Raw genomic sequence first — 21,938 nt, 5'->3', positions numbered from 1 at the left:
ATCTGAATGCTGTTCCTTGGTCACTGCAGGTAACAGTATAAATAGCAGTCATATTTGAATTAGTAACAACACTCTCCATTGCCCTGCAAACATTGTTTTTGACAGCTTGGATATACAGCCTCTCATCTTCAAGGTCTTCATCTAAGGCACAGAGCAAAATGTTGCCATGCAGCAGCAGGAGTCCATAAAGAATGGGCAGATGCCTTGTTTGCAGGAGCTGGGATCTGCACCACTAACTCCTCCACGGATGATGGCAAATGAAGATGTGGCTCAGCCACCCGTGTTGAACAGACACTGGTACATAGAACCATTCTTTGAACCTTTCTTTGGTGTCAAAGTGCAGATGTGTCTGATCCTGTGTGTGGGATGGGTCCATGGGTGTTATTCCACAGAGTGAAGATGGCTGCAGCAGGCAGAAGACTGGGTAAATTAGAGATATAAATTTGAAAAAGCCCCACAGATTAAAAGAATTGATTTAAAGACAAATAAAGAGAGTATGCTGTGAGATAAAAGTACATAATGGGCTACAGCTGGAGAGATTATAGAGGTGATATATAAAGAATGTCCTGAATTAATCACTTCCTTTGTGTAAGTATTTATGTTTTGCGAATCATTATCACTTAGCAACCTACACTGTCCTATTTTTACAGACTTAAACTGTTTCTTGGGGGCATTATCTCTGTTTGGCTCAGCAAAATTAAAACAGTATCTCATTTAACGTTGTCTATAAGTAGATGGAAATAGTTGGCTCCAGATGTGTTATGAATTGCGCTTAGAGAATTAACATGGTTTAGATCATAGAAAGTGGGGCATACTTGGTGTTCAACACTTTCTTATAGAGCAGTAATCCATGTTTAGCTTTATGGATCTTATCAAACGCTTGTTCAAGCCAAGTTATGACTCTTGCCAAGAATACTTAATGCTGCATTTCAGGCAACAAACTGTAAACCAGGAAGGGACTTAGAGGGATTGCTGGTTCCCGCTCTGCACTGAGGCAGCCCTCGCCTGCCAGGGAGCCCTGCCAGACCCCTGCCTGCAAGCACTCTTGATGTATGGAAACATCACGGGGACTTTTATCTAAGGACTCCTGAAAAATCTCTCTGGACAGAGATTCTTTAGCCTCTCCCCGTGCTCCACGCCTTGTACATCTTGGAAATGTTCCCTAGTGGCGAGTCAAAATGCTCTTTGTTGAAGAAGGAAAACTGATTTTTTCATGTCTTTGTCTCTGCAGATAATATAAAATGATCATTTCCTTAAGAAGGCTTTATACATTAGATGATTGTTTCTGTATTTGTTCCTAATATTCTTTTTTTAGATGAAATGCACCAAGTTACCAAGCTTTTCCCTTTGATACCCTTGGTCTGTGTTTCTCCTGACTCTTGTGCTCCTTGAATGCTCCTCACTTTGTCCAGGTCTGCAAGTGCCATGTCCAGACCAAGACCCACCACTCCCATTAATTCATTCAAAGATCTCAGCATATATTAAATCACACCAAATTGATTCTCACTTCTGTGTTAGAGGCGTGAAGATAACTCTTCTTCTCCTAATCCTTCTGACCAATTTGCTGCCGTGCCAGGGTGACCCACACCAGGCTTGGTGGTGAGCCCAGCTGGACTCCAGCACGTGCGGACCTCCCACCTGGGCTGCCTGCACCTATTGCCCTTGCCCTTCCACACTGTTATTTTCAGTCCTGTCTAGATGAGCAGAGAGCAAATAGGTAAAGGGCAGAAAGTGGATGATAAGTGACTTTGTCCTCCTCCTCCCTGAAGTCTGCTGCCCAGCACTCATGGCCGGCATGGAGGGAAGCCTGGGCTGGGCTGTGTGTCACCATCCGCTCCTGCTCTGCCCCACGCTGAGACGGGAGCTGCATGCTCCTCACCGGCTGCAAGCTAATGACAAAGCCTTGGGCTCATGCTTGTGGGGAAAAAATCTTCCCTTGCTGTGCATATTCACTCCTGTTGCATAAACACGGCCCTGTTTGGAGCAATGATCCCTTCCAATTTTTCTGTCGGATGAACCCTGCACTCCTCCATGTCACCACTGTCAGCAGACGCCTCCTGCCACCCTGCTGCATGGCTCAAGCAACAGCCTCGCCATGAAGAATTTCAACATTAAAAATGGGTCCAAAAGACTGAAGAAAACCAGCGTTGTCTCATGACATTGTAATACCTGATGGAGAGCTGACATAGTACGGGTCTGTGGTGTAGGCAGTTACAAGCCCAGATAAAGCTACCATTACTGTCCTGATTAATAGCAAGGAAAGCTTAAACACGCTATTGTCATTTTACTGACAGCTGTGTTAATGCCAGAGGCACAGAGCTGAAGGTAGAGGTGAACTGAGGAATTAAGCATTAGATCGCTTTTAAGTGTTAAAACCCCCATGTCTATGGCCATAGCATCCCACTCAGAGCTCCCTTTAATGCCTGATGCTCTCCCCTGGTGCCTGTCCATGCTCCAGCTGTGTGTGGGGCAGGATGGGCCCTGCCCAGGCTGTGCTAGAGGAGCCATGTGATCAGAAGGTGGGTGCACACACCTTGGCACTGCTCTGGTACTGCCTGCTCAGGGGCATCAGTCCATCAGGAGCCTGGCATAGAAATCATGTGGGTTTTTATTGTAAAGAACAATTTTTATTAGTTGTTATTGGGGGTGGGGTGTGTGGGGGGTGTTATTAGTTCTTTTCATTAGAACAGCTGGCAACTTTAAGATGACTTTTTGTTTCTTCTGTCTCCAGTCCACATAATTATAAATTTACTGTGAGAGCTGTTTTTGATTTGACATCTTCCAATTGCCTGTGTTGTTTGCAGAGATTTTTACATACTCTGAAGTGACCCAAGTAGCCCTGGCTTTTCAGAGAGGGCATTTATCATCAGCCAACACTTGTAAAATCCTGCAAACCCATGAACATCATTGCATTCTGTGCCTTGGCCATTACAAAAATTTTTGAGATGGTTCTATATGAGGGTGCCATGCAAGAAGTGCCAGTTCTCATGTTGCAGCGGTGTATTCCAGTTCTTTCCTATGCCAAACTAAGCCCTTCCCATGTGTGAAGGGGAAGGGAGACCCTCACTCAGCATCTCCGAGGGAGGAAAGGCTTTTCTCACCCTGCCCTCTGCTCCAGCAAAAAGTGGCCCCTTCTCTCCTGTGCACTGGTGCTGTGGGGACCTGATGGGGAGGCACGTAGCGAAGCCACCCTGGTGCTAACTAGACCAGTCTGGGGCCATTACTCATCCTCTCTTCCTGTGCCTCATTGCCTGTGCCCTGAACAGACGTGTTCGACTGCCTTTACGTAAACCCCTCTGAAGGGCTGGCTGGTGCCAGCAGGGTGGCCACTGCACCCGCTGCCCACCACCACATGGCACGCTGGAGCCCATCAGGGACCATGCACTTTGAGTAACTTTGAAGCCCACCAAGGAAAGGCAGAGGTGCTCATGAGTTAGGTACAGGAGAGCCTGTTGCAACGGTGCCAGAAAGCCCACCTGGAGCAAAAGCCCAGGTCCTGGCTGGTAGGGCTGGCCCTCTCCTCCTGCCCTCCCAGCTGGGGCCACACCATTGGGATAGAGGGTCACCAGCAGTTCTTGTGTCAGAAAAGGTTGGTGGGTGGCTCAGCCCCCTCCTGGTCTCCTAACCCGCAGGCTCTGCCCCATCTCAAGCCAGCAGTCCAGGGTTTTTTTTAACAACCATGAGGGATTCGGTCCCCTGTGGAGCCGGCAAGCAAGTTCTTATCTTGACTTAACCTACAGGTAGAACAACTCTGGTCATACTGCCAGCATATTTCAGGGGTTTATGTCCACACCCCTGTGGTGTACGCACTCCAGTATCCCTCAGGTAGTCTTTCATCATCGGTTAAACTTCAAGCCTCTGCAATCAGATAGGTTATCTGAGCAACAGGGAGAAATATTTACCAACATTAAATTTAGAGGGAAAAATGGGTAAGAAAGAAAAAATGGAGGAGAAAATAAATGAAAATGGAAACTCAATGTTCTTTGAAATATGCACTGATGTTTGTTAGAAAATTGATTGGTTTCTCTTTTGCACATTGGCAGTTCAGTAGGTGAAGCTTTATCTCATGCAAATATTCTTTGTCTTCTGGTTTGCATGGTAATTTGATTTTTAAGATATTTGTTTCTTTCCTCTCCCACAATTTAGCTCCTGCTAATGCTGAGAGAGGTTGTTGGTGAGGTCCTCAAGAGAACTTGGACTCTAATAAGCCAGAGATGCTGAAACTCCAGTTCCAAATAACATTTCTACGTTTTTACTGTTCTTCGGCAAACATCTAATAATTCTTCCCCAGAATTTCCTCTTATGGGATGTTGTCTGGGCTATGATGCCCAGGGGGTGGCTGAGATCTGGGTACAGATTGCTGAGCAGAGGTGTTACCACACACTGAGATACCCCTGTGTGCAGGTGACCGACCCCAAATACCATTCACCTGCAGAAGCAGCCCGTTAGGAAAAGGAACACCCCTTCCTCAGGACCCTTTAATCCTTGTATGAGAAAACAAGACTCTGTCTACTCCTGTGGCCATGACTTTGGGCAGAGCAGCTCAATTAACTTACGTTCTTCTACCAAACTCTTTGGGGATGGCTGATGACATCATCTATCCACTTGCTGTCCTGGTGGGAACTAGGGGAGACAATGTTATAAAAACAGCTTAATAGATGGTGACCATCACCATCTATTGACATCTCTGTGTGAGCATTTCCTCTGCTGTGAGGAAAGTTGGTCCTGGGGTCTGGCAGATGCTTTGTGCTTGCCTTTCCCCCTGGCTGGTCCCCTCCATACCCTGCTACATCACTTCTCCACACCTGGTTTTCAGGGCGTGTTGTGTTGTACCTGGCAGTCGGGTGGGATAAACCCCACTGTGGTGTCCTGCAACCACACAGCTCAGGGTAGGACAAACAGTGACAGAATTCATAGTCACATTTTTCTGTGACTAAACAAAGAAAGAGTGACAAATCCTGAATAGTCTTGTGGAGAAGATGACCTTAGGAGACAGGTTTGTGGGTGACAGGCCCATTTCCTGGTCCTGAGCTGACAGACACTTAGGTTGCCTTCTCCATGCTCTGGTGTTCCTCGCTTTTAAAATGGAAATTTCTGCTTCCCTGATGGCAGATATGGCTGGTTAATCACCATGGGCTTCTTCAAACTCTGGAAATGGAAAGTTTCAGCAAAACTCAGTGTTGTTGCTGCTGGTACTGTCCACAGCCCTGTGGGATTCAAATGCGATTTCTGCTCTCTGCAAAAGTTGCTCATCTGGCTCTTCTGGATGCACCCTGTCTTGTGACTGCCATCTCAGCACTTAATGAAGGGGTTAATGGACATCCCCTCCTCCTCCCTGCTCAGCGAAGTGGTAATGGCAGCCTGGACTATTCAGGGAGGGAGAGCTTGAATGGATCTCATCAGGGATCTCCTTTACAACACTAAAATACATTCCTGAAATCATGCTGTTGCCTTGTGAATACCTGATGTGGCATGGGTTATGGATACATCTTTGTGGACATGGAAAGTGTTAAAAAAAAAGTACCTATTTATTGTGTTGCAAAGGCCATGCATTGCAAACTTGGGAAAGTATGTTAGGCAGCATGAATTTTGCCCTTAAGCAATAAGTAATATGTGAATTACTACTTAAAATTAGTATTCCATGCTTGTTAGGATTTGTTTTTTCATTAAGTTCCTTTGCTACCTCCACAGCTTGTGTACATCTGACATGTATTATTATCTTTTCAATTACTGCACATTTTCTACCAGGCCTGCAGGGATCAGGGTCCTCTCTATTAGTTTTTTACCCTGGGAGATTGCAATCTGCTGGACAAGGGCTGTTGATGAGAACTGTGAGCTCTCCAGAGCAGTCTGAAAGCAAGTAGGTACATGCGCAGGTGGACCACCAGCCCGCAGCCAGCCACTGACAAGGTGAAAGCGTTACCCTGACTTTGCAAAAGAAGAAGAGGTCAAATCAAGGTGAAACTTAAGTAGATCCTGTAAAGTTCTCCTTCTTAAGATTCCTGCCTCATGCCAGAGGGTCCCCAAAGAAAAAGCCCGGGAACACTTGCTCTCTGGGATTAGGCTGGGAAACTGAACAGAGAAGCCGAGCAGATGTGTGATTTCCCAAAACCATTTGGATGACCTTCTACACATTCACAACAGGGTTGATGGACAGGAGGTGATATGTGTCATGACAAGGCCATGAAATCATGCACGATGAAAGATGGTCTGATTTCCTCTCCTCCATGAGCTTTACTATATGCTGATGAGGTAGACTTGGAGGCCCAGTGCTTAGCACAGAGATGGCCTGGGAGTCCTCAGGGATTGGGGAAATTCTGACAGGTCAGAGTCAGGGCTTTATTTGAATTGTATCCATTTCAGAAAGGCTGTTTTCGGGACAAATATTTGTAAAAATTAGAAGAAAAAGAAAATAGAATAAGATCCTTAAGGGAACAGCAGAAGTGGAAAGGTAGGTCTTGGACACCATTTGACAGAGCAAGACTAATTAGCAAACCAGCAAGATGAGAAAATACTTTCTACCCCTGCTCAGCTTGTGGCATGTCCCAGAAGTCACACAGGCTTTGGAGACACCAATTTCAGTCCTGTCAGTGACCCAGCAATTGCCTCTGTAAGCCATGGCTCTGTGTCCCAGGAGTAGGCAGGGTCTCTCCTGGAGGTGAGACCCCCAAGATGTCACAGCAGCCCAGGTGTCAGGCAGCTGGATAAGGCTGGTCCTGGGAGGGTGTGGGCCATGCAGAGAAACCTCACAGAAGCACCTGGACAAACTGAAACCTTCTGGACATCTGTGCTTCACAACTCACCTTCCCGCTTACTTTTGGGGTGCGGATTTTATGCATGGGGCTCATCTCATAAAGACAGGGGAAAAGCAATTATTTACCTCTGCCTTGTTCTCTTGTTTTTGATATACAATTTTGTTTAAAAGGTAGGCAATGACTTCTGTTTTCTTACTGGTGCAGTTTATTTTATTGTTGAAGAATGGACAAAGTTGTAATGAAGTACCAGGTAAAGGAGGAGTCCCTGATGCTCCAGGGCCTGGTGATGAAAAACATACTAGAATAGAGAGAACCCCTCTGTTCACATAAAATACAGAAAAATTTAACAAAAAAGTCTCAGGTTTCCCTTTTAAAAATTCAGACTTTACTAGAGTGCCTTGAACCAAGAAAAATCCATCCATAGGAAGGGAGTGCCAATAATAACAGGCCTGCACTCACATCCGGTGGTAAAAGAGAAAGAAGCAGCAGTTTCCTCTGAGGGAAGGGGGATTCTGGCAGTTAAACAGCAATGTTTATGACTCTGAAGAGTTAAAAGTCTTCTTAGGCACCCTGGCTTCCATCTCATATCCTGAGCACCTCGGGCTAATGCATCAGCCCTGTGGCACAGGAAAACATCCCATCAAAGAGCTTGATTTCTGTAGCTACACCTTCTGCAGGAAGGTGTAGCTACAGAATTCCCAGTGAGGATTATTTACATGCCCTTCTGTGCAGGAGACTACTGCTTTCTCAAGAGCCAAAGCCTTCACCTGTTCTAGTTGAAAACTGTTACAAGATTTGCTTTGTTAAATTTAAGGCAAGTCGCACAAAAAGTCATCCTTTGCACACTAATCAACCCTCCTGTTCTCATTTCTGCATTTGAATTATTTTGTTATACTTGCATTTAAAACCTTTCTGTAATGTGGCTTTGGGCTTGAGACCAAATACAAATACTCATCCTGCTCTAATAACATCTGTATTCTATGAGCACTCCTCCTGCAAACATGCCATATAATCTACACACACATCGATCCTAAATTAAAAGACAGCATCAAATCTGAGTCACTTGTTCTATACATTATTAAATGTCCATTTTGGTTAAGCTGGCGATAGTTGCCAATCCCATTTCATACCCACCCTTCCCTTTTTTTAGTCTTTCTCTCCTCCTGGCAGATGACCTCATAGATGACCAGAGCATAAGTTAACATCTCTTTGTGTCTGCCTCTCACTTGGCTTTCATATGGATTTTGTCTCATGTCTTATGTCAGGGATGCTCTGGTGACCACATTCAGGTGGTGGTCCCCCTTCTCAGCCATCTCTCCTGTCCCAGCTGAGATGAGTGGCCAAAAAATCCTGTATGGAGAGCTGAACTCAATAGTCCAAAACAAATTTCCTGTCTCTGCTTTCACTGGCTCGAGGAAAAGTCTACAGCAAAGCAAATCTGATTTCATGGCTCAGAGGCAAATCTTTTCTCCCCTGCAGCCATGGGAGATCCTGAACATGGCGGAAGGAAAACAGTTTTGCTATATGGGGTGAGGGAAGGAAAAGCACATGCAGTTTCTAAAGGGCAACCTCACTTCTTTGCTCTATGCATCAAGGCAGGAAGACCCCATGCTGGGAGGACACCCAGGAGGCTGGAGGTTTGCAGTCATAGGAGATTGTGGTCAGGCCCTGTTATCTCCAACCATGCAAACTGCTGGGTCCCAAAATCGCAGAGATGTTAGCCAGTGCATACTACAAAGGGCATGACTGGCAGCACAAAGTAAGCAGGAACCCATTCATTGCTGGGCTGAATGTTGGGATAAACGGGAAGAGTCCTTCCTTGAAGACAAGCCAGTTTGCTGGATGACAAAGATTCTCCTGAAACCTAAACGTGTCTAGCACAGACTCAATGGGGACCTTTAAATGTCATGAGACAACAAGGCTTCCCACAATCTGAGTCAGCTCTGGAGGAGAGGAGAGGAGAGGAGAGGAGAGGAGAGGAGTTGGGCACTGGGACAGGGGAGCATATAGGCATGTGGTTAGTTAGGAGCAGCTGTGGCATGGGGTAGTTTTGATGGGGTGGGCTGTCCCCAGGTATAATCCTGACTGTGGTGTCTGATGGGAGACACTGCCTAAGCAGAGACCATCCCATCCTACTGGGCAGGCAATAGATGAGAATCACTTACTGGCCACTGAAAATCAATAGTGTTGACCAAATGAAAACTCTTAGATAATACTAATAGGCTCAGTGGACAGGCCAGAAATATGCTAATAGTCACTGGCTGATCTCAGCACCCTCTTTCTGACAGTAGCCCACATGCTTCAGGGGATGGAGGACACCCCATGGGATTTCTCTAATAACCTCCTACAGGGCGAGGGATATATTTATTACTTCTTCAGGTAGGATCTCATACAGTCCATGAAGCATGATTTGTACCTGACCAAGTTAGAGAGAGTCTATGATTTTAACTGGAACTATTCTGACAAGACTGGCTCTACTACCCTGGCCCATCTACCTGGGCATCCTGGCACCAGAGGAGAGATTGACTCTCAGTGACTTTGATAGGTAGAGACTGAGGATCATCACAGAGGGATGAGAGTCAGGAAGATTCCCCCCTCCCTTTCTCTTCCTGCAGCGCCTGGCAGCCCAACTTAGTCATTCTCTCCTGAGAGGAAGATGGGAGGTCTGTCAAGACCTTCAGTAGTCACTCCATCCGCATACCTTAAGTCTTTCTAAAGTTAGGCAAGTGTCGGGGCTGGGCACAACAGTGCTGGGGCTGGGCACAACAGTGCTTGAGCTGGAAAATGCTGCTAGCTTTCTGCTTAGTGCTTACCTATGCCACAGAGTCCAGTTTACTCAGCTTGAATAAGGAGTGTTTTCTTAAGGTATTTTGCTTTTGAGATGCTTCTGTGAGCACATGCTGAGAATGGCTCCTGTTCAAATCCAGTAGCTGACATAGCAAAATCTTTCACTCAGTTGTTGCAAATCATTAATTCAAAGTCATGATCCATTTGGAGTAACTCATGGAAACCCATTATTATTTTGCCACTGCTTGTTGAGCTGCTTAGTTAATCAAAATGCTTGTGAGAACAGGCAAAAATTCTTTCTCTTGGCCTAAATGGTGTAAAGAGCAGTGACATGTTCCAAGTGAGAAGCAGCAAGATGTGTGAGTGGGAGGACAGAAAGAGGACTTGGGAAGAGCCATGAGGCACCCTGGAGCCTCAGTCACATGGACCTCATCACGGTTAAACCCAACACTTTCTTGAAAAGGTTCTTACCTGCTCTCTCATTTCATTGGTAAGGTGCGAGGGAGGCAAGAGAAGAATGTAGTGTGATTATTTTTTTGGTTTTTTAATAGCTAGCAAGGCAAAAGCCCTTGCCATGTTTTGGAAACCCAGCACTCCTTAAGACAGAGACAACACAGGAGGCCTGACCCAGCTGTCTGGGGAGAGCTGGGAAGCTCCAAGAGAGCCTGCTCCTTTTTCATCCTGTAAGTCTGGGAATGGGCAATTAATGGGGAATGTTTCCTTTGAGTCATCAGGAAAAATGTAAATTACTGCTGAGGTTTCCATTCTGCACCAGTAGGGAGCCATTTTTCTACTCTGGCCAAAGATGTTAAGGAATATTTGGCAAATGAGGACAGTGGTGACTTTGTGCATTTCTATCACATGGGCTTGAGACTGATGACATTTACTGATATAGAGTTTGATTCTGCACACAGTTAAGTAGGTGAATACCTGCTAATGCAAATCACCTCTTTGAATGATTTTGTGGATGTATTTGAACATCCATGTCAGACCCTCATAGCCCCAGGGGCGTCAGGAAAAATGCCTACCTGGAGCTCTGAAGGTTGACATCAATTGTGATATTTCCAATAGGAAGCTAATAAGGACATTTCTTAGATACGATCATTCACAAAGTTAAAATGTCAATGTAATAGATTATATTTGAAGCTATTTTCTTATGATCAATTATACATCTGAAAGTGAATATGTAGCTGAAGTTACCAACTGGTGGGGAAAAGTCAAAGGACCATAAATATACTCTCAACCATAATCATCTATTTGACAACAGAAGGCACAGTCTTTCACAGCTGAAACGCATATAGCAGTATAAAATATACGTGAAAGCAGTGACGCTGTGTAATTATGAAGTTTCTATACAAAGTCATGGAATAAGAGAGCAAAGTACTTGAAGGAGCTAAACCATTCAGGAACTTTGCTGCTAATTCATTGCGCCTCTTTCTTTGCATTTCGTAAGCTCCTGCCCACATTGTATCTCGAAGGCTAAATTCTGCAGACCCTTACCAGCTCACATTTAAGATTTAATTTATAGGGCATCTGTCCTACAGATTATGGTTCATTGTACTTTAGACAGCTGCATAAAACATTGTAAACATTTAATAGCAAAAATTTGGCGGTAGAAAAAAAACCAAGGCAAACCTTCAGAGGAAGATCAGTTTTTTGTGGTATGCCTGGATGCTGTGAAACTGAAGTAGCTGAATTAGAGGGTTATACATATTTACTCTGACTGAGTCAGTAGGGAAAGTAGGCAGTTTGTGCATTTATAAACTCTGTATTTATATATTCTTTCCCAAATTCATGTCTCTGACTGGCTGTCAAATAGGAGCAGATACAAATGGTTAAACTCCATTGCCCAAACTCTGCTGTTAGTTATATCCAGCCACATTCACTCAGCTCTTCAAGATGTAGACTGCACGTGGCTTCTTGCATTTTGCCTTTGGGGTGTTGTGTGTGTGTTAGGAATGTGAGATCAAGCTAATTTAACTTTCTATGACCTACACAGAACCCCCTGACCTAACCCCTGAAATGTTGCTTCCATGAGATGCCCCCAACAAAGCTCATTGTGCTCCTTGGAAGTTGGCCTTCTTTCAGAAGAGCCTAATAATACTTTCCAAATTAGAGGTATTCAGCCATCCCTGCCCAGAGTCAGAGATTATCAGCATGATTTAACTGGAAAATTTGCAACTCTTGAACATACTGTGATGACATTTGCAGATGGCATTGTTAGTATGCAAGGGAGAGATGGGTCTTTTTCTTAATATGTATATCTAAGGTAGTGTGTATAGCATTTGCCTTTTCAGATCGCTGTACTTATGTTAGCTAAAGGCTAGCACATTAGTAGGTGTCCTGTGTTTAAAAAAATCATCTGCCATGGACATTACTAAGGAAAGACAGGAGGATGCTATGGTGGAAGGGGAAGTTGTTGGTGAAAAAAGTTGCTGCTGCTGCTTAGCATGAAGGAAATTCCCATTGTTCTGGAGACAGGGGGTGAAGCCATGTACCCACCCAGTGATCCTGACTCCCATCCGACCAATCCAGAGAAACATCTTGTCCTTCACCAGAATCCTGTAAACTGAAATGGAGAGGAAGAAAAACTACAGAATGAAGAGAAAGGAAGAGAAAAGTCTCTTTGTGGGGGAAAAAGACATCAGCAACTTCCCAGTATGTAACCAATACTGCCTTTCATAAGTGCATCATGGAGGATACCTCATAACGCACTGTGGAGAAAACCAGCAACCCATTCCCCTGTCCATGCTCCAGGTACTGCATCTGCACACTGTGGAAGGTGGCACAACTGTTCCAGGTGACGTGGTGACCTCTCTGAGCTACACACCACCCATGTGAAAGGGAAGAATCATGTCACTGTGCGTGCTGTGTTTGTGTGTGTGGTGGGGGGTTTTGGTAGTGGGGGATGGGACTACAGAAGTGGTCCACCATGCTACACCATGGTGCTACACCATGCAGCAGGCAACAGTTCCTTCATGGCACGCAAATGCATTGAAATGGTTACATCTGATTTTTTGTTTGTTTCTCAGTTTGAGATAAAAATCTTAGAATCATCACAGAATCATAGAATGGTTTCGGTTGGAAGGAACCTTAAACATCATCTAGTCCCAACCCCCTGCCATGGGCAGGGACACCTTCCACTAGACCAGGTTGCTCAAAGCCCCGTCCAACCTGGCCTTGAACACTGACAGGGAGGGGGCAGCCACAGCTTCTCTGGGCAACTTGTTCCAGTGTCCCACCACCTCATTTGCATAAATAATTTGGTAGGGGTTTTTTATCTCTGTCCTCTTTATTAGAGCATATTGACACCCGGATACTTACATCAATGATACCAGTTAAAACCAGATAACCCTGCAGTGAAGTGACTTGCATAGATTTAGCTTCACTTGTAATTTCTGAAGGAAGTACGGAGAGCTTGGTATCAGTGTATTCCCAAACTGCAGAAGTCTCTGAAGTTCAGGGTGGGGCTGAAAAAGGGAACAACTTTAGGCTGTCATTAACATTTTAGAAAAGGAAAAAATACTTCACACCAAATAAAGGTAAAATGCCATGAATGTTTTTTTATGTTAACCATCTATGCAGCTATTGTTCTTGACACAGGGGTGCTTTGCAGATACTAATAGAAAGGCTGCTTGTATGTCAAAGGGCAGTTGTCCCCATTTCTCTTTCTTAATGTGTGCTCCACACTATGAAAAGTCTAGAACAACCATATTTTACATATCAGCTCAGTGAATGGAACCACTATCAGAAAGACACCTTACAAAATGGAAGATGTCAAGAAGAGTCTGACACTTGCTAATTCTGGAGCTAATTTTAATATTATTTTAATTACCATCAAGGAGAATGGAACAAAGAAGAGCCTGTGGGCCAGTCCTGTTCTTATTTTATGAGAGGTTTGGCACCAACTTTCATGAGAACAGGGCTGCGTTCATATACTAGTAATAGGAGGGGGACTGCCAGTATCTGCATCATCTGTAAAGTCAGATGGCTTTTGTAAATTGAAGAAAATGAGCTGAAGCCAACAATAGGAAGACCTGTAAACATTAATTCAAAGTGCGTTGCTTAATAGGGGAGAGAATGGAGTTAGAGCAGTGGGAATGCAACTGCGCTGCATTAACCAGGGTATACAGAAACTGTGTATCTTGCCCTGCCTACCACGACAGGTCTTCCTTAAAGAACTGTACTCAGGTTCAGGAGCCTGAGATTAATTTGTAGCTGAAGGAAACAAACAGATTTTAGAGAAAAGAAAATTTGCTGATGTTTAAAAAGCCAAAGGCCCAGCTCTCCCAAAGCATGTTTCAAGGTTCTTAGGTATTTGAAATCAATGGAGTCTGGCATCTGAAAACCAAAAGGGTCTGAACAAAAATGCCCTAGGAATCCAATGTCTTTTACATACATGTAAAGCAACATAGAAGCAGGTTAATTCACTGCAAGTGAAATTGAAGACCATCAGCCATGCAGTGTAGGATGAGTAAAGGTCCCTTAAAGACTGGAAGGGAAGAGAGAGGTTTCTTTATAGACAATAAAATCCTCTCTTCAAGAAAACTTTGACACATTAGTGAAAAGAGAGAGCCAGAGGAAGGAGGGGCAACACACCCTGAATCTGTTCCCAGGAATACAGGAACCAGCTGTCTGTCAGCTGGCCACTTAGTGATGGGGATTACACTGGAGAGACAAGCAATTCTTTCTGGACTTTCTTCCAAGGCACTTGACAACATAAGAAAACGAGAAAATGGGTAAATACAGGGAGCTAGGACAGGCCAGAAAGTACAACAAGGCGTGGTCAACGCCAAATCAGGAGGGATACATGCTTACACAAGATGTTGTGCAGACTGGAGAGACAGCACAGGTAGAGCTGACCACCTGTATGCACTGCAGTGGCCAAGGGGAAGCCTGGGCTCATGCTGATTGTTAATTTAAATGCACACTTACAACTTGACACACCTACTTCAAAAAACAGTAATTCTCTGCTTGCAGAAGCATGTGCCTACTCCTAGCATTGACATCAGATGGATAGTGGAGCAGAACAGCAGAGAAAAGAGGACAAGATATACCTATATCTCATGTTTCTGCAGAATGGAGACAGGGAAATGCAGAGGGATACATGAAAGAGATCTGGGGACATGTTTTGCTGATTAAGGATACCAATTAAACTCTGACCAGAGTGAAAAGAGTAGGTGTATTTTACTAGTGATAACCAAACAACATAACAGAGTAATACAGAAAACATGCAGTAAGAAAAGGCAGAATAATGCACCCAAAGCAACAAATAGGAAAATACAGGGTAATGCATCAAATCATTATTACATGAGAGAGCGAACAGTGATTAAGAAAGATCCATAACCACTTGCATACGTTACCATCATCCAGATCTGCAGTCACTGGGGAGCCTCGGTTACAGCGAGGGTTTGCAGAGCCTGTCCCGGCAAGTGGGGAATCCTATGTGGTGCATCCACCCATAGGTGAGGCTTCCAAAGTTGCTGTGAGCGGGTCCAGCCTTATTTACCAGAGATTGACAAGCCAGAATAGCTGTCACTTTTGTTTTGAGCAGAAAATCTTTGGTTTCGTTCTCTGTTGGATTCCACCCAAAGCCTGGCCAGGGCTCAGGAGGGGAGACCAAGGCAGTTTCTAACAAGGCCAAATACGTGGGTTCTCAGCCTTGAACAAGGCTGAACAAGGGAAGTTGGATACATTCTCTCAGCATTTCATCCTCAGTAGTGATTATATTCTAAGTCGCATCCTTCACTAGCGAGCTTACATACTTTGTTAATGATTATAGACTAAGTCAGCAGCTTCATCTTGGGGCCTGTTGTTCAGGCTTCAGTATTTCAATGCTTTAGCACTTTTTACATCAGCATAAGTGCGTTGTTATAATTTAGTACAATACCTACTAGCGCAATGGTTATCAGTTATAAAATATGCAGGATTCATCTATAGGTCAACTCTGGCTTGGGCCAGTTGTCCAAGCCTTAGCACTTCAGGAGATTGGGGAATGAAGTGAGAGACAGAGAGTGGAGGGTCAGTGAAAAACCTGGACCATCATCAGAACATTTTGAGTGAAAACAAAAGGCTAGAGTATGACATAGGAGCAATCAGAGAAGATATCCTTAGAGTGGACGCAGAAATCTCAAAGGAATTGAATGGATCTAGTGAAGAGAAGGAAGAAAGAATAGCCAAGAGCCTGGATGATGCTAGGCAACATGCAACAAGGGGAGAGGCTTCTGGAATTTACCTTAAAGGAAGAGAAAACTGGGTATAAGCAAGTAGTGGAAATGAAGGAAAAAAGGAGAGCACCCGACAAATGCTGCTGCTTGTGTAGGGTTAGTAGGCAGAATTAGGATAAAAAAATCCCACTATAAGAAGTGCAATCTGGGGGACATGAAGCAAGTGAACCGTGAAGCCTTTGGGGGAGCTCAGGAGCAGTTTTAGAGGAATTGCAGCAAGGAGGGGTACTGTGGGATGCCATGGGGAGAGCTCTGAGAGGAAAGCTGGAGGGAGGCCCAGGGCTAAACCCAGGGAAAAGCAGAGGAGAAGGATGAGGAGGATTAGAGGATGAGTGAGAGAAACTCACTTGGGTTAGGGAAACACTACAGAATAGAATGAAGAAGCAGAAAGGGAACAGAGGATGTGGCTAGAGGAGAGCAGGTCCGAAGAGCAGGTTGGTATAGACGAAGGGGCAGAAGTGTAGACAGCATGGGTTAGGAGCCATAAGGTATGCTGGCAGTTAGCAGCAGAAGCTTGCTGATTCAGTAAGTCAGGCAGTAATTAACAATCAAGTCAGGCAGCAATCAGTCAGTGAAATCAGGTAACAATGACTCAATTAAGTTGAACTGGGGAACAATGAACTTACTACATTAAACTAGGGAACAATGAACCAATTAAATGAGCTGGAAGCCTCCATGGGTCCTTCCAGAGCCTGAGCTAGGTGCTATGGGAGTGCTGCAGCTGCCCACTCTGGGAGAAACACCATAACAGCAACTGTGCATCACTGCTAACAGGCCAGAGCAAAGAAGGATATGGCAGACTACAGCTGGTCTGATGAAATATTTGTAATAAACCAAAGGGGTGGGGAGATGGAAACCATCAGCTTCCAAATTAGCAATACTGTTGCAGAAACTACTAGGCTGCCTGAGGATGGAGAAAGCTCTGCCCTTCAAATCAAAGTGATGCTGGATATCCAGAGCTGTCAGCTTAAGAAACTAACTGAGAGGCTTTGATGGGTGCCTGACCATGATTTAGTCTTCCTTACCTAGCATTCAGGAGACATACACTTTCCAGTGGTGTCCTGGAAGAGCATGGCTATGTACTAAAATAGCTGCTTATGTCCATTTTGAGGTAAAAAGTGTAAATTATATGGATATTATTACGGATGGGCATGAGTCAGGCTGGTCATGTACTAGCTGTGCTAGGAACCATTTTCACCCCCTTTTGTTGGTACCCCATATCATTTTGGGTTGGGGTGATTTTTTGCTCTCTCCTTTTCCTTCTTCTGTCTCCACAAGCAGGGAACATCGCTGAGATTGCCAAGTTATCTGAGCAGGAAAGCACCTAGTATGTTTCTCTTGGGATATTTAATGAATGTCAGTTAACTGAAAATAAAAAAAAAAAAAAGGAAGGTTTGCCCTATTATTCAAGTCAAGTGCGATCCTAATTGTTCTGCAAGAGCACTTGTAAAGCCCTTGCAGGTGGGAAAAAGCACTGTTTGTCATAGCAGTACAAATGCTTGAGGAGTTGTAATGGTTAATAAACAGTAATAATACTACATGGGCAACCTTCATGATGCTACATATTGTCATTATATTAATTATATTGAAAAGGAAGTGACTCTTTGGTCATCATTTCTGGCTAGATGAGGTCTTGGGATTTGCCAAGAGTGTGTAAATCAGGGCCAACGCAATCCCTGTAGGAATGCTGGCCAGTAAATTAAACTGAAAATAAAAGCTGAAGAAGAGCAGCTTCCTGAGCAGCATAAAACACCGACAGGGCTTGATCCGAGATTTAGTATATACTAGCAGTACCACATGTATGCTTGCTGCTCTCTAATGTGTCACAAGAGAGCGGGCACTTTGAGACATACTTGCACAAGTTTCATAATGAGGGACTGGACTTTATTTTATTTTCCCCCCTCTGAACTGCTCAATAGTCAGAAGGCAAAAAAAGTCTAATCAGAGATACAAAGGTTTGGAAAGGAATCAGACATTTTCAGGGAGAAAAACCTCCCACTTCCAGTCTTCACTACAGTGTTTGAGCAGTGGTCTTCCATGGGAAAAAGGGAAAGAAGCTGTCTCATGGGTTGTTTTCTCATTTTTTATCATTGAATAATGAGAAGATTGAGAAGTTGGACTTGTTTTATACAAATCTTCAGTCTAATGAAATACATAAAAATGAAGTTAAAATTTCAGTCAAAAGTTCTAGTCATCTTAGACTCTGGTTTGATTAGAGTGTTCAGGAGGAAAACTTCACTTATGTCAGTATTTTTAAAGGGGTGCTTGTGATTTAAATGCTCTTACAGGATAGTCAGCCTTGCCTGTGATTATGACCTTACAGATGATGATATGCACTACCAAAGAGACTGGCCTTATCCTAAAGTTTGGCTTTATACCTAGAGCTGCTTGGTCCTCAATATGATATTGTGACAATTATATCTATTTATTTTCAAAAAAAAGTATTTATAAATACGTTTATTTTGTATCTGCATTATCATGTTACGCATCCAGTGACACAGAATTTCTGAACCCTGTAACTTTTTCTCCTTGTTCATATGTCAATAGTAGATAGTTTCTATGTTTAACCATCCTTTTCTTCTCCCTTTTTACTTAAAAATCATGACAAAACCCCAAAAATACTCATGCACATTACAGTGCACAGCTGCAGCTATTACAGGAGGGGTTGTCATGATTCAAATGTAATCAATTAATGTGTATTTATTTCACAGGTTTATCAAACAGTACTTCTTATATGCTGGCTAAGTAATACACAAAACATTCCTGATCTGTAAGGGAATAAGTACAATTTAGCACTGATTACTAAGTAGTCAATTACTAAATATATTTCATTTTTCCCCATAATTAAAGAGAAAACCCTGGGATCAAAACTAGGACACTCTTTTTCTATTCCTTAAATTTCCATCACTGACTTTCTCATTCTTTCTATCTAGTGTCCTTTGCATCCTCACCTATAATCAAAGAGCATGTTGATGTTGCCAGGTCAGAGAAGTAGCATTCAATAGATGAGAGATGGAAAAATTACCCAGCAGAGGAGAACCTGGCCCCTTGCTCCCCACCACCCATTCGCCTGTGCTCCCCACCATGGTTCCAGCTAACAAACAGCTGGTTTGACACTGCCTCATTTCTGAAATACAGAACATCACTGAAGACTTCTTTGCTGCTAGAACTGGGCCTTTCTACCTTGGGATAAACATGAGGTGTTTGCCTCCAACTGTAATACCCTCCTGAAAGCAGTGCAGTGAAGACCTGGTATAAGGATGAGGGAAAGGCTGTGGATGTTGTTTACCTTGACTTTAGCAAGGCCTTTGACACCCTTTCCCACAGCATTCTCCTGGAGAAACTGGCTGCTCGTGGCTTGGATGGGCACACGCTTTGCTGGGTAAAAAGCTGTCTGGATGGTCGGGCCCAAAGGATTGTGGTGAACGGAGTTAAATCTGTTGACAGCTGGTCACGAGTAGTGTCCCCCAGGGCTTGGTGTTGGGGCCACTCCTGTTCAACATCTTTATTGATGATCTAGACGAGGGGATCGAGTGCACCCTCAGTCAGTTTGCAGATGACACCCAGTTGGGTGGGAGTGTTGATCTGCTCGAGGGTAGGGAGGCTCTGCAGAGAGACCTGGACAGGCTGGAGCCATGGGCTGAGGCCAACTGGGGGAGTTTCAATAAGACCAAATGCCGGGGGCTGCCCTTGGGCCACAACAACCCCCAGCAGCGCTACAGGCTTGGGGAGGAGTGGCTGGAGAGCTGCCAGTCAGAGAGGGACCTGGGGGTGTTGATTGACAGCCGGCTGAACAGGAGCCAGCAGTGTGCCCAGGGGGCCAAGAAGGCCAATGGCATCCTGGCTTGTGTCAGCAATAGCGTGGCCAGCAGGGACAGGGAAGGGATCTGACCCCTGTACTCGGCACTGGTGAGGCCGCCCCTCGATTCCTGTGTTCAGTTTTGGGCCCCTCACTACAAAAAGGACATTGAATGACTCGAGCGTGTCCAGAGAAGGGCAACGGAGCTGGTGCAGGGTCTGGAGCACAGGTCGTACGGGGAGCGGCTGAGGGAACTGGGGGGGTTTAGTCTGGAGAAGAGGAGGCTGAGGGAAGACCTCATCGCCCTCTACAGCTCCCTGAAAGGAGGGTGCAGAGAGCTGGGGCTGAGTCTCTTTAACCAAGTAATAAGCAACAGGACAAGAGGGAATGGCCTCAAGTTATGCCAGGGAAGGTTTAGACTGGATATTAGGAAGCATTTCTTTCCAGAAGGGGTTGTCAGGCATTGGAATGGGCTGCCCAGGGAGGTGGTGGAGTCCCCATCCCTGGAGGTGTTTAAGAGTCGGGTCGACATAGCACTGAGGGATCTGGTGTAGATGGGAACTGTAAGTGTTAGGTTAACGGTTGGACTGGATGATCTTCAAGGTCCTTTCCAACATAGTTGATTCTGTGATTCTGTAATAAGGAGAGGTCCATGCTGTACTCCTGCCTGTGGCTCATCTCCTTTAGGTAATTTTACAGGAGACCCATAGGGTCTTATATCCACTAACTTTTCATAAAACTTTGCTTAATGCAAAAAAACACCTGTTTTTGGCAGCAAACACAGCCTTGAAAAACAGCACAAAACTCAAAATCCTCCACTACAGTTAAATACACCCAATGCTTAAAAGTATTTTGACTTTGTAATAACAGAGATAGGACATATTTTACTTTTTCAAGCTCATTGAATCAAGCTGGAAGGTGACTGGAGAGGGAACAACACTTGAGTTCCAAGATGTCTCTTCTAAAGCTTTTCTTACATTAGTGGATAGGCTTCCCCTTTTGTGAAGTGCAGACACACAGCCAGGTCCAGAGCCACCTATCTTCCTCATACATGCTATACACACAAACCTTGGACACACAACTCCCACGGAAGTCAGCAAACTCGGGAAGACTCAGGCCTCAGGTATTTATTGCTTGTGTAGCTCAGCATAGCATCATATACCTTGGGTCTGGTCCTACCATTGCTGTGATGAACTGACTCCAGCTGCAACGAGTGCTGGGTCCCCCGTGGAGGGGTGTAACTACTGAATGATCTGAGATAAGAGCTGACCCTGGTTTGACTAGGAGGTTGGACTAGAGGCCTCCTGAGATCCCGTCCAACATGAATTCTCCTATGTTCCTAACCTGCAGGTTCCATGGATCTAAGCACGAGGATAGGAAGGGGTGGTGAAGGAAAGATGAGCTCCAACAGAGTCAGAGGCTAATGTTTAAACCAAGCGGATGGCAATTTCTTATCTTTGAAGTATAAGATCGAGTTGCTTGTGCTAGAAGTTTCTACCTCTTCTTCCTGAGCATGGGATCAATTAACTCACTGACTTTTGCAAAAGATTTTCCCTGGAATTATTTTTATTCCAGGAAGTGGAGTTAAAGGGCAGAATTTAGCTGGAAATCATTCAAGCTTATACTGGTACTCTAAACAAGCGCAAACACATGCATTTTTCATACAAAGCCTGAGCAAATGTGCTCTTGTTGCAGTTGTGCTGTACATTTTCTTTGGAAATTTAGTTAAGAGGATTAGAAACCATTTGTTTATTTTGATGTGCATATGTGCAAGACGGAGAATGCAGTTTTGAGCGGGGATTTTTCAACCCCAAGTAAATTGTTTCCTCAGCAACTGTATTCCTTGGAAACAGAAAACTTTCCAAAATAGGTCTTCGCACTGACAAATATCTGCAGCCCCGTGAAAGGCGGCGAGTTTGCAGGGGACGGCTGTAGCATTTCAATCGCACTTGAAAACGAACCTCAAAAAGCCAGAAACTAGTGTCTCTTCCTTCTGTGTTTGGCCACTAATTCCTTAATGATTTGCAGGACAAAAGGCCTGGGGTTTTGCTGTCCCAAGGCCCTTTTGAATACCTGGGTTTGACAAGATGGAAAGAGGACCCTGTTATCTTAAACAGATATGCATTTCCTCTGTAAAAACACACATTCTGTTGCCCCGGTCTGCCTTCCCATCACGCTCTCCCCGTGCAACCTCAGAGCAGCCCCCGGGCGGCGGGAAGCGGCCGGGGATGGGCGCCCCTCGCCGCCCCCCACCCCCGCGGCAGGGACACAAGCCCTCCCGCCCGCTCTTCCAGGCTTATTTCAGCCGTCCCGCCCTTTACTCTGGCTGTTTTTCCCTCACACCCGAAGCCCTGATCTCCGTACGGGGCC

At 44.8% G+C, this 21,938-nt stretch overlaps 1 protein-coding gene and 1 long non-coding RNA gene across 2 annotated transcripts in view; one reads left to right on the top strand and one right to left on the bottom strand.

The window, feature by feature from the left end:
* The first annotated feature begins 964 nt into the window (after window positions 1-964).
* The window catches only part of LOC113482764 (gap junction beta-6 protein), a 32,137-nt gene continuing 11,163 nt past the window's right edge, over window positions 965-21,938 (top strand). Inside the window, exons 1-2 of the mRNA XM_026853818.1 lie at window positions 965-975; window positions 13,958-13,963. The gene's annotated coding sequence lies outside the window, so the exon portion shown is untranslated. The remainder of the gene's footprint in view (window positions 976-13,957; window positions 13,964-21,938) is intronic.
* On the bottom strand, window positions 10,981-15,003 carry LOC113482782. Its single transcript, XR_003398920.1, has 3 exons — window positions 14,906-15,003; window positions 12,867-13,012; window positions 10,981-12,111 (listed from the first exon to the last, which is right to left on the bottom strand). It is a non-coding gene; the product is annotated as an uncharacterized LOC113482782 (long non-coding RNA).

The sequence above is a fragment of the Athene cunicularia genome, assembly GCF_003259725.1.
Source record: "Athene cunicularia isolate RWA chromosome 1 unlocalized genomic scaffold, athCun1 chr1_part1, whole genome shotgun sequence".
NCBI lineage: Eukaryota > Metazoa > Chordata > Aves > Strigiformes > Strigidae > Athene > Athene cunicularia.
Note: the sequence above shows the minus strand (reverse complement) of the source record. Positions and strands in the feature narration are given on the sequence as shown.